Source organism: Rhinatrema bivittatum, chromosome 2 (assembly GCF_901001135.1).
Source record: "Rhinatrema bivittatum chromosome 2, aRhiBiv1.1, whole genome shotgun sequence".
NCBI classification, from domain to species: Eukaryota; Metazoa; Chordata; class Amphibia; order Gymnophiona; family Rhinatrematidae; genus Rhinatrema; species Rhinatrema bivittatum.
In genome coordinates this window covers 564,876,269-564,889,820 of record NC_042616.1, presented here as the reverse complement: position 1 = coordinate 564,889,820, position 13,552 = coordinate 564,876,269, and positions in this window count along the sequence as shown.

The window sequence follows — 13,552 nt, the reverse complement described above, 5'->3', positions numbered from 1 at the left end:
CTTTAATAATTTTTACTGAGCGTAAAAGAATAGTGGAATTCTCAGGTGTTGCAGTGGGAAAGCTATCTTGGTTAGGACCACACTCAGATTTGCATTGAAGCTTCAATGTCAGAATGTGCAATCCATTTAATTTCTGTTTTTAACCTTCATTGGAGTCTTTTAATAATTTTTTTAATTTAGAAATTTCATTTCTTAAGGTATTTTATATCTGACTTATTGCAGTGTAGCCAAATATAATTGGTTGGAGTATTCAGAGGGGTGAGGTCTGGTATTTCCTTAGTAGCACCAAACCCCATAAAAAATTAACTAAATCAAGCAAATGTCACTAGCATATCACATTCAAGCCAAAAATCACTCTCTTCACATTCACTACATCTTCAACAGGCTAAATTGTATTAACAAGGCTGGGCTGTGCCTGGAACCCAAGTCCTTCCTATTTCCTAGATACAAAGCAAATCAAACAAACACAAAGACAGAACCAACAGCCCTATGGATGCTACTGGGGGTAACAAAAAAAAAATAGCTGCGTTGGGCCTTCTAGCCTTCCCATTTCAACACCAAAAGGACACCTCCTCCCTCCACATCCCACTTAAACCTTATTCTCTGATTCATGGAGCATTGCCTGTATCCCTCTGATTATCAATGTAAGTAAAAGGCATTTTTTTTTACTTATCCACAGGCAGAGAGGGAGACAGGAGAGCATGTGTGTGAGTGAGCCTGAATGTGAATGCGAGAGTGTGCAAGTGAATCAGTGAGTATATGTAAGTGTGAGAAAGTACATATACAGTATATAGTGAGTATCCATGTGACCATGAGTGAGTTAGTGAACATGTGTGTGAGTTTGAGAGAGTATGTGTAAATTAGAGAGAGGAAAAAGTTTGCAAAAACCACCTACCCCTGACTGATCTATGACAATCTCAGGATAACCAGAATTCAAAGTTTCTATGTACGGAGAGCATAGAATATTTTTTCCTTATTACTTTTAATTATTGGGTGTTACTTGATGCCATTGCTTCAAAATATTTTATTGGTATTTTTATACAATTTTTAAAATGTTTGTATGAGATTTTACTTATTGGATGTCCTATTTGTCAGCTGTTTAAAGTATTTATTTTTATTATTATTGCTGCGTTTAGCTGGTCACAGGACGTATCCGCGACCCGCTGCTCTTACTCCAGCCTTGAGCCATGGTGGGGACCCGCTGATGCAGTGGCAGGCCTCCGAATGAGGACATAGCAGGCCACTGAACCTGAGAAGGCCCAACATGCCGCGCTAGGGACACAGCTGCCATCTGATCAGGCCATGCCTAGGCACTCATGCGCTCACCTCTCCAGTATTTAAAGGGCCTGAAGTGGGAAAATCCACCGCAGCGCCTTCTGTTGACATCACAGTCCTCCAGTATAAAAAGCCTGCCTAGATTTCCCTCAGATGCTTCAGCAATATGTCGACTCCTCGGAGCAGAGGTTTGCCTCTGCGTTCCTGGTTCCTGACCTGTGCCTTGTCTACATGTTCTTGGTTCTACAGTGTGTCGTCTGAGTTCCTGTGTCTGTTCCTGATTCTTCCGCAAGTCTGGCCTTCTCCTTAGTTGTGCCTTCGTGGTCCCTCATCTGTCTTCAGCATCCAGACTGTCCTATTGTTCCACCTTGTCTTGCCCCCCCAGATTGGACTCCTGGCTTTGACTTCTGTTCGGACTCTTGTCTCTGTCTTTAGTTGGATTCCTGGCTTGACTTTGGTTTGTTCTTTGATACTGGTTGACCTCTTCCTGAACTTTGACCACTGCCTGCTCCTTATATTGTTAGAACTCTTCCTACCCAGACCTCTGCTCAGACCTCAACACTGCATGAATCTGCCTGCCCTTGACCACAGCCTGTACCAGTCTTTGCTGTCTGCTGCCTGCCTCAACCACTGCTTGTTCTTCTCTGCTTCACTCCTGCTGGCCTGCAACAACACCCATGACAAATCCATCTCTCCACAGAGGCCCACGCCTAAACCCAGCCAGCCCTGGAAACCAAGGGGAACGAGGGATGGTAATGGTGAAGTTCCTGTTGGGTCTCTGCTCCAGCCAACTCCACCTGGCGGGGACCTGCAGGGCTCCTCTCTGTTACTTGAGCCAACCTCACCTCACTCCAAGGGTCCACTTCCGCAACAATTATGGTTTCAGTATTATGACTGATGCTTTATATTCCTTGAGTTTACCTTTTGTTTTTTGAGGAATGGTGATATTTCTTTTTTCCACTCTTGTACTATATACGGCATCTGACTTCTTGTGGTTTCCAGATCAGATTGTGACTGTTTTTTTCTATTGATATTTTCTGGTATCTTTATTTTGTATTTGGTGAGGGTCTGGGTTTTTCATGCACGATCAAGGTGAGGCATTCTGCTAGTGTCTAATTTCTGTGTAGGAACCTATCTCAGCCTGGATTGTTCTGTTTTCCCAGTAGGAAATGGTGTTTTGGGGCTTGGAATAATATTTGAAGTGTTGCCTTTCATTAGGTAGGGTGGTTATTTGTTAGTGCTATTTTGGTATGGAAGGTTTACCATATTTTGATTGTAATTTTATTTATTATTGTTTTTTTGAGGACCAAGCCCACATCCAACATGTGCCACTGTAGGTCTAATATCATATGAGTTCAAGTGGCTTTTTTGCATTTTTACAGGGTTCTCTGGTTGGTACCAGAGAACTGCATATAATATAAATTTTGTAAGTGATAATTTTACCTCACAAGGCTGTACTTTGAATTTCCTTTTTCATGTAACATCTTTTATTAAAGGCCCTAGGATGGAGCTGGGGGATAGGGGAGGGCAGGAAAGGACCTTGGATGGAGTCAGGGGGAGCAGAAAGGAGGAAAGGGTCTAGAATGAAGCTGGGAAGAAAGAGGGGACCTAGGATGGTTTTGGGGAGAGTGGAGTAAAAGATCTAGCATTTTTCATGTGGGATTAAAGAATTTCAATATAAATGAAGCTAAAGAAAATTGAATATCATTTTGTGCTGCTCCTTTTATGTTAAAGGCTGGGGGGCCCATGGTCCCCTCTTGCCGACATAAACATGGGGGCGGGATGTGCATCATGTGTAGCATGTTTTCATGGTGGGGGGTTTGGGGCTGGGAATGCTGCACTTCAGGGACCATTGCAGCATTTATAAACAGGTCCCTGAGTTCAGCATGGGAGTTATTTCCTTACGTGAGCTTGATTTTTTGGTGCTTTGTGGCAGGGGCCAGGTGACTGTCAGATGTTTTTCCCTTCACATCCAGCAGTGTCTTGCACTTGTCATTATTTTTATTTTTTCATTCTCTTCCTATTTCTCCATTCGTAGGTTCCAGGTTTATGTGTGCGAATGGGACGTTCCTGAAAGGACCATGAGGCAGACATGCCGAGTGACCCACCTCCTTCAGTTCAGCCTGCGGCTTCTCTACGCTTGGCGTTCTCAGCCTTCCTGGCAGTGGGTCGTCCTGTTCCTGTGGCTCCTTCTAGAGTTGCTCTTCCTTCTGGCCAGGCAAGTGTCGGAGTAGATGCCAAAGAATGTCTTTTTCAAGATCTTTAATGGCTGGAGACATATTAAAACAATAAAACTGCCCGACTCAGGCCAAGTTTCGCCACTCCCCAGCGGCTGCCTCAGGGGCTAAGAGCAAACATACATATATAAATCATGAGTAATTGAAACCATACATTTACTAAAACATATATAAAACTTGAACAACAGCAAAAAATCATCAACATGTAAAATAAATAAATAAAATCAGGAACCTCACATAAAATATAAAAGTCAACAAAGAACAAAGGTCATAAAATGAATATCAACAAGGAACGAAGGACATAACATAAAAACATGCAAAATGAATGTGGGAGCATATAGGCAACATCAATCTAAATTTGTATTTTTTTCCAGTATGAGGAACCATTAAGTGCATGGAGCCATCAAGCGTTTATGAGCTACTTGTTTCATGATAAGGTGCGTTTTTCATATTAATCATTTATACATCCATTCATTTATTAATGACATGTTTTGCACGTATTCATATTTTATTTGTCACTTTTCTCATTTTCCATAATTTCTTTGACAGATATGTCTGTGCCGCGGATCGCATTTGATCATTCATACCATACAAGAATAATTTTTATATTCATTCGAAATTTGATAAATCTTTCATAAGGTGTAACTTCAGACTATGACACATTTTGGTGTAAATTTGATTACCATCACGTTTTCTTTTAAAATATACATAGGTCTTTCACACGCAGATACCAATTTATGATTTAAATTACTTGTGTTGCGATCCCCCCTGCTGCTGCGCTACAGGAGGTCTCTTACCTTCCTCCAGAGGCCGCTTTGAAGCCAGGGCCTCGCCTGTGTTCCATCCAGGACTTGCTCCAGGGCCTGAGAGGCCTAGCTGTTCCTGTGGCGTCGTGCCTGTGTTTGGACTTCCTGCTTCCAGCCACGCCCGTTTCTCTAGGGGCTGGCCCGCAGCTCTCTTCCCCAGTTATAGGGCCAGCAAGGGGCGGTCCTGTCTAACTCCTCCCAGGGAGTTGCCTACAACCTCCAGTATATAAGGACTTGCTTGTTAGTTCCTGTTTGCCTTCGGATTGGGTTACACAGTTGTCTGTGGCCTCTCCTGATCCAGGTCCTCTGTGATCTGCCGTGTCTAGATGGTACCTTGTCTCGATGTCTGTTTCTGACCTTGCCTAGATGTCTGTTCCTGTTCCTGCCAGCCGTAGGGCTTCGGATGTCAGTATCCCAGCATCGGAGTTCCTATTCGCCTGGAGTTTCCCTGCACCCTCCTTTCCTCAGCATGGTCCGCGACCAGCCTTCCTGGGCTGTGTAGGGTGCGTCTGGGACGGGGTGGTCCGTGACCAGTCTAGCTGTGCTGGCTGAGTAGGGTGCCCTGTTGGACAGTGCCATGTTTCCGTCCTGCCTTGTCTACAATGTCTTGCTTCAGCCCTTGCCCTGATGTCTTCGTGTCTCTGCCTTGACCTACGTCCTCGTCTGGTTCCTGAGCCTTCTGTCCTGTTGGGCCCTGGAGTGGCCAACAGGAGGGATTCGTCCCACGGGCTCTTGAGCTTCTGTTCCTGCCAGCCGAGGGGCTTCGGATGTCAGTATCCCAGCATCGGAGTTCCTGCTCGCTTGGATCTTCCCTATGTCTCGCTTCAGCCCTTGCCCTGATGTCTCCAACGTCTTGCTTCAGCCTGTCTTGGATGTCTGCTTCAGCCCTGTCTGACGTCTCAGTGGAAAGGACTCTGTCTGCCCTTGCTTCTGTCCGGCCTGCTGCCCATTGCCGTTCCCAGCGGCAGGTCCGAAAGGGCCGGGAACAGTCGGAGGACCGTTCATTAGTCAACTTCCCCGTGTTGGCTACCATGGGCATGCAGGTCCGGCTGAGGGTCGGACTCCCTGCTTCTGTTCCTGCCTGCCTGGCTCACCATGCCTCCTCAGCTCACCTCCCACGGTGTGGCTTGGGGCTCCTCCTTGAGTCCTGCCGTGGCCCAAGGGCTCACCACCCGCTTACGATGACCGCGCGCGCTCGTAACAACTTGTTAGGACCGCCGGCCATGGTGGTCCGCATCCGGGGCCGGGTGTCATGGCTGCCGGCCGCGGCGGGCCACAACCAGGGTCAGGCCGGCAGCTGTTGCGACACTATCCTTACCTGAGGTGTTGGGCTTGTCTGAGGCTCCTGCTGTGGTAGGCAGCCTTCTCTTGTGCTTTCTTCATGGCTGCTGCTGCTGCTGCCACTGCCAAGCCTGGCTGCATGGTTTCTCTCGGCCGGGCTGACTCCTCCCCCTCTGCCTCTGCCTCTGCCAAGAGCCGCACACGTGGCTGAAGAGAAAATTTAAAGGAGCCATGACAGGAAATTGTCATGGCTCCTCCTGGGACTCCTCCCTCCAGTTCCTGTATTTAAGGCAAGGTCTGATACTCAGACTTTGCTTGGTATTGAGGCTCTGTGCTTGGTTCCTGTGTTCCTGGATCTGCTCTTTGTCCTGCTTCTGCTTCTCCACCTCCTTGGATTGATTCTTTGGCTTCTGATCTTCGGACCGGCAGTAGTGATTTTCGGGTGTTGACCCGGACTGGCTTTGGACCCTTCTCCTGTGTTGCTCCTGGACTGGCTTTGGACCACTCTCCTGTAGTGCCCCTGGATTGGCTTCAGATCACTCTCCCGTCTGCTCCTGGACCAGCTCTCGACCTCTCTATGGATTTCGACGCTTGGACCGGCTTTGGATTATCCTTTGACGTCTACTCCCGGACTAATTATGACCTGCTGGAGGCGCCAGACATCTGGAACCCACGACCTGCAGGAGGCGCCTGCATCCAGACTATCTTCAGTCTTCAGGGAGTCACCTAAGTCCTAGTGGCCGTGTCCCTACGGGCTCCTCCTGGGGGAATCATGAGCTTCCAGGGTGAAGCCTTCATCTAACATCTACATCAGCAGGCCTTGCCATCCGATGGTAGAGACCGAAGAGGGTTGACTCCCTTTTTGGTAGCGCTGACTCTACCTCAGAACAGGGGTCCACTTTCTGAATCATAGCATTACTCATGATTTATATATGTATGTTTGCTCTTAACCCCTGAGGCAGCCACTGGGGAGTGGCGAAACTCGGCCTGAGTTGGGCGGTTTTATTGTTTAAATACATCTCCAGCCATTAAAGATCTTGAAAAAGACATTCTTTGGCATCTACTCTCTTACGTTTGCTCACGGCTTTTCTAGATTGCTTACCTTGTTGTTTTTCAGGCAAGTTCCGGGCCTCCAGCCCTCTTTTCATGCATGCAAGGTTCCATTTCTGAGCCATGCATGGGACCCAAAAGAGTGGGTACTTTAAGGGTCAAACCTCTTCCATTTGAAAATTCTGGGGAGAGTGGGCCAGAGCCTTCCAAACCCATCATGTTTACACCTTCCCCCCCCCCCCCCCCAGCCAAGCTGCTCTTCAACTCTGCCTCCAACAATGATGATGCTCTGTGAGCCAGTGAGGAGCTTTCCATTCATGCGTCCTTAGGAAGTAGACATTGAGCCTAGCCCACCATGGAGCTCTGGGAAATGGTGTGGATCCTCTCCCAGCTGAAGATGGAATTTTTGCCTCTACAGTGGGTTGTCAAGCCATTGAAGTGACAGGGGTTAGTTCCAGCATTATAGCCTCTAGGCACCCCCTATCATTGCTTGGTGAGGAGCCCTTGTGCCCCCTACACCCCTGGCATAGACAAAGATGCGAGCAGGGGCAGTAAAGGAAAGGGTAAAGCTCCTTCTTATGGTAAATCCCATGGGAGTGAGACGGGACCTAGCTCTAAGTAACAATTTCCTAACTCGGGTAGGAACAGTATCGTGGGGAATGTCCCTCCTGCCCTGGGTGCAGAAGATACTACAGGTATTCTTAGATGTTGGTGGCCAGGTGCCTTTGACAATATGTCAGGGCAAATTGGGGGGATAGGTACCTGTGAGAGCAAAAAATTTCCAGATGGTCAGGATGGTGCTTTCCTTCATTCATCAGAGGTTATAGGTGGCTAGCATCCTTCTAGCAATAGCCTTTCTTTTCAGGATAATGCTATTTAGATCCTTCAACCTCTCTTCATAAGTCATTTGATGGAGACCCCACCATTTTTCTCGCCCTTCTCTGGACCACCTCCATCCTGTCTCTGTTCTTTTGAGATATGATCTTCAAAACTGAACACAATACTCTAGGTGTGGTCTCACCAAGGACCTGTACAATTGGATTATTATTACCTCCTTCTTCTTACTGGTTATTCCTATCTCTATGCAGCCCAGCATTTTTTTGGCTTTAGCTATCAGGAGACTCGGACAAAGACTTGGATACTCTGACAAGGACTCAGGATACTCAGAAGACTCGGGCAAGGATTCAGGAGTCAGGCAAAAGTACTAGGTGAGAAGTGCATCACAGCGCGCCCTATACAGCTGCCCATGGCTGGTCATAGACCACGCTGAACGAGAAGCATACTCCAGGCGAAGAAGTGGAACTTGAGTTTGGAACATGATGAAGATTCAGTAGACGCCTGCACCGGGGCGTGCCCTACACAGCCACCTGTGGCTGTTCATGGACCACACCGGAATGGAGCAGGTTCTGGCAGAGTCTTAGGCATGGATGGAAGCAGACAAAAGGGAAATCTGTAGACCTGGACAAAATTCAAGACTCAAGATAATCAGAAGCAAGGCATTAAAAACTGAAGTCTTCTGAAGGCTTGCACTGCAGATGAGAAGAAGACCTTCTACCAGGAGGCACCCTACACAGTCATCACATGGGCTGGTCTCGGACCATGACATGGCATGCCAAGAGAAGTGGACAGACAAGGGACTTGGGAACTGGATGAAGAGCTGAAGATGAGACAGACAAAGCCAAGACAGGAACATCGGACATCAGGACATGGAATATCTGGAACATCAGGAACAGAAGTCAGGTGATGAGGGAGCTCTGACGAGGGACAAGACCAGGGACATCAAGAGATGAAGTTCAGGAACACGAAAAACATGTAATGAAGATCCATCAAGGCACAGGAGATCATGGAGGACCTGGATCAGAAGGAAGATCACAGACACTGTGCAAACCCGATCCGAAGGCCCTGAGGAACAGCAGCAAGGCTTTTCCCGCTGCTGGCCCTCTAAATGTGCAGGAGAGGCCCGCGCCCATGCCTAGGAGGAGCTGGAAGAAGCAGACATGCTGGTAGCATCCCTGACACATAGGAGGCCCGAGAAGAAGTGGTTCCCTGCCATGAAAGTGGAAGATGAGGCAGGCATCAGAAAGGACGGCTCCCCTGCCGTTCAAGGACCCCGGCAACGGCTCCAGCCACGAAGACGGAGAACATCGGGGCTCAGCCTGCCAGTGCAGCGCAGGAGCCAGCCGTGGAGGACAGATTGGCGGCGGGCTGCCGCTTTCAAGCTTGAGGTAGGGGAGGCAGGTTCACAACAAAAGGGCCTTGAAATTCTTTTTCCCCCGTACAGAGAGCTCTGGACTTCAAAAGTGAAAATCTGAAAGCTATACATAAAGAACTGGTTGCAGATAGGTTCTATTTTATTTCTGTGTGCCTTTCAGAAAGCCTCAGGATTCTGTGCCACCCATGGGTTACAAAAAGATGAGAAGTTAGAATAATATGCTCTTAGTTGTATTAGGCATGTTTCCATTCATACTAGGAAATCCTTGATTCACCTTCACAGTTGTTCTTCACTGTCCCTTCTGACACCAATTTAAGTGACAAAAAGTATGCATATACTAAATATTCCAAGTACACGCTGATTATTACATGTAGTGAAAAATACATGCATACTTTGGGAAGGGGAGAAAATATGTGTATTTTAAAACCTGTGCAGATGGCTCCACACAGGTTTTAAACACTTGATTAAATTTGCACAGACTCCTATTTGTGCATATGTGATGCTGCATGAATGAGTCCAATATTGAAACACTATTTAGCAGGATTAGTCAAATTTATCTAGCTAAGGTCGTCATTTTCTAACCCTATCGCACGCATAAGGGACTTTTTGCATGTGATAGCTAAATCGGGGCAGAATCGGGGAAGCGTCGGCACCGGAAGAGGAGGATTCGGGGCGGCAGCGGGGCAGACGCAGTGGAAACATCACTGGCGGCAAAAAGGTAAGAACCCTCATCGCTGCCAGTAGCGCGCCCAATAGCACCACCTTTTACGATGGCGCTATTGGGTGTGAAAGCCGGCAATAATAACATCGCGGTAGTGCGATCGCTGCCGGCTTTCGCAGGCCCGCTCCCCACTTCGGCCCCCCATTACCATGCAATTCAAAGAGCTCTGCGCTGTAGGAAATTCCAGGCCTAAGTGGCAACTGCTGAATATCTGGCTATGCTCACTGGCTACCACTTGGTCAGATAAATCACTTATCCAGCTTGGTAGGTAGCTGGATAATTTATGGGCAAGCAGTGGGCAGATTGGGGTGCTACTACCTATCCGGCTCACTTAGCTGGATAAGTAACAATATTCTCACTTATCTGATTAGGTTAATCAGATAAGTTAGACCTGCAATTGAGCAGGGTCTAACAGTTGGATATAATTTATCCAGCTAAGTGCCACCAGATATGGGGATGTTCAGCAGCATAGCCATGTCTTATCCGGCTATCTTACATAAATAACTACCTTTGGATATTGAGACTTATGTTTCCAAAATAACATATACTCATGTATATGTACATAAGCATTCACAAGCTAATTTTACATATGACTCCCTCCCCCCCCCCTCTCGAAGCATACATATTTGAAAATCACCCCCTATGATTTTTCCTTTAAGAATTGCTTTAAAAGCATCCCATTTAATGGAAGTTTGTATTGTACGTAGGTCATTGAATACGAAATAGTCTATTGCTTTCTCAAGGACTTCTCAAATTCTGAATCCTCAAGTAACCCTGAGTTAAATCTCCAGATAGAGGTGCATCACTCATTAAAAGCCCATTGAACACTTGCTGACACTGCTGCATGGTCTGATAATAGAGAGAAGCATATTAAAAAAAGAAAGTAGCTGGAATACTGATTTGAGGACCTAGGCTAAAATAACAAAACAATATATATAGCAAAAATGATATGTTGCCACAGATCCTGCTACAGTCCTCATCTCCATCCTATATAAATTTCAAAGCTTGTTTTATTCTGTTAAGTCTTTGAGAATGTCCAATTTAATTAAAGTACTCCTGGTTCTCTCACAGCCAAGAGAGATTCATAGAAAAGAAACTGAAACAAAATAACAATACCAAAAATATATATCTCATTACAGATCCAACAATTCAACCTGCCAGTTCCAACTTACTCAGGAAAGAATGACAATTGCTCAATTGAATATGCATAGGACAAGGAATATGTGCCCACAACAGGCATAATGAAAGATTTAAAAAATGCTTGCTTTGTATGTGTAACTGGGATTCAAATGCTCAGAATATAGGTTTGAAAGGAACCTGAATTAACTTCATCAGATTTCTGAAATGACTGCCATTTGGCTGCAGGATTTAGGACACTTCAGCATATACCACCTTGTGATAGAAACATGCCACTATACCAGTGGTTCTCAACCCTGTCCTGGGGACCCCCCCAGCCAGTCGGGTTTTCAGGATATCCACAATGAATATGCATGAGAGAAAATTTGCATGTTATGGAGGCAGTGTATGCAAATTTTCTCTCGTGCATATTCATTGTGGATATCCTGAAAACCCGACTGGCTGGGGGGGTCCCCAGGACAGGGTTGAGAACCACTGCACTATACTGTCCCTACCTGAAGACCATAGAAAGCGTCACCTAAAAAAAGTCACCCCCTTCCTCATTGACAGGGTCCCCATGCAGAAATGATCTCCAGGCACTCCTGCCCAGCTGCAACCAATATTCAAAACCACTTCAGGTGTTCTTAATTTGTTTTCTAGCTTAGGGCAAATTGCATGGTTCATTGGAATCTATATTATGCTATTTTAATATTAATAAGGTACATTGCATGCATTTGGATGTGATGCTACTGATTAATATTTGCCATACATTGGCTTTATTTTTTTTTATTACATTATCGGTAACACTTAAGCAAGCATTACTGATAACTTGTGTTAAGCACTGAAATCAGTATTTAATGCATTAATGCACCTTAGAAAATATGTCTCTGATTTACAGGGCTCCAATGCAATAGGTTTTTTCTTGTTTGCATTTGCATTTCTTTTCTAACTAGTGTATCTGTTTTTTGTTTTTTTTTGTATTGTTTTTTTTATTTGGAAGTTTTCCTCTTCCTCCTTTAGTCATCCATTTAAGTCAGAATCAGGGCTGGGATCCTGATGCCATGAGCCTTTTTTTGGAACTATTCCTCTATTTTATATTCCTCTATTCCTCTATTTTATATTCCTTCCAACTCTCCCTTGAAATATACTAAATCTGGTCATGGCAGCACCATTCCTAGGCTAACAGCCATGCACTATTGCTCCTTCTTGAATCCTGCTATCATGGGCACTGAAATCAGCCACAAGGAGGCTGATGTTCTGCACATTTTTCTATATAAGATCCGGGCAAATGTCAGAATTCGAAAATCCATGCTGACTGATAGGTATGTGAATCATTTTTTGACGATTTAAAAAAATTGTCCGATATTTTTTAAATCGTCAAAAATCGTTAGAGTGCGCGATACAATAGAAATTTTCCCGATTTATCGTGAAAAATAGTTACTCCCATTATTGTCCACTAACGGGAGTTATTTGGGGGGAGAGCGGGAAAACCGGCATACCAAAACAACCCCTAAACCCACCCCGACCCTATAAAACTAATCCCTTACCTTCCCCCACCCTCCCGAACCCCCCCAAAACTTTTTATGGGTACCTGGTGGTCCAGTGGGGGTGCGGGGACCGATCTCCCGCTCTCGGGCCATCGGCGCCATTTTGGCTGCCACTCAAAAATGGCGCCAATGGCCCGATAAAAAAAAAACCCACCCGACCCTTTAAAAATGACCCCTTAGCTTCCCCCACCCTCCCGATCCCCCCAAAACATTTTAAAATTACCTGGTGGTCCAGTGGTGGTCCCTGGAGCGATCTCCCGATCTCGGGCCGTCGGCTGCCACTCATAAAGATGGCACCGATGGCCCTTTGCCCTTACCATGTGACAGGGTATCTGTGCCATTGGCTGGCCCCTGTCACATGGTAGGAGCACTGGATGGCCGGCGTCATCTTTAAAGATGGCGGCAGCCGATTCCGATTCACATCTCCACCAATCAGATTTTTTTCTCCCTCCAGCCAAACCCAATCGTTAAGACGATCAGGCACACGATTCACATCCCTACTGACTGATCACTTCAGTGTTATCAAACTAAGAGGCTCATTTATCATTTCACATTAGGGCCTTATCGAATGAGTTAGGGCCCTTACACGTGTGATAACATTGTAACACGCGCAATAAATACTGCATTGCAAAATGTGTATGCAAATTAAAAATCAGTATTTGAGTGGGAGGAGTTTGGGCAGAGTTCATGGAAATGAGAGTCTGGTAGCATGATGTGCAATACAGTAATGCACACAACACGGGATTTAAAGCCAGAAATAACGACTACTTTTTTTTGTGATACAGTGATAAAAGTATTTATTGCAGCCGTTATCGTGGATTGCAGGTATTATCACAGTAATTATCGCACGAGATAAAAAAGGAATGCTAACGAACATACCTACCAGGCCTTCAAGCCAAAATAAAAACTCCTGTTCTTACCTGGTCTAGCTTCCTAAAGCCATAATGTTTATGCAAGTTTAATAGTTGGAGGGTACGGGATGCTTTGGGAGGCTTGCCACAGATGGCAGCAAGTGGAGCAACAACAACCTCAAGAATAACCCATCAACTGTGTGGCAGTCTTCTTCGTTGCATCTTTACTAACCTCCATGACACTTGTGTTCCCATGATAAAAATTGTATTTAAGTACCTAATATAAAAATAGCTAGGCTAGATCTTATCTGTAAATACACTTTTTCCATCACAGTCCTTATCCTGTGGAATTTGTTACCTGATTACATTCAACTTCTCACAAATGCAAAGAAATTAAAAAAGGCTATTAAATCTTATCTATGTGTTGCGACCGTCACTTTCCGACGGCGTCACTCT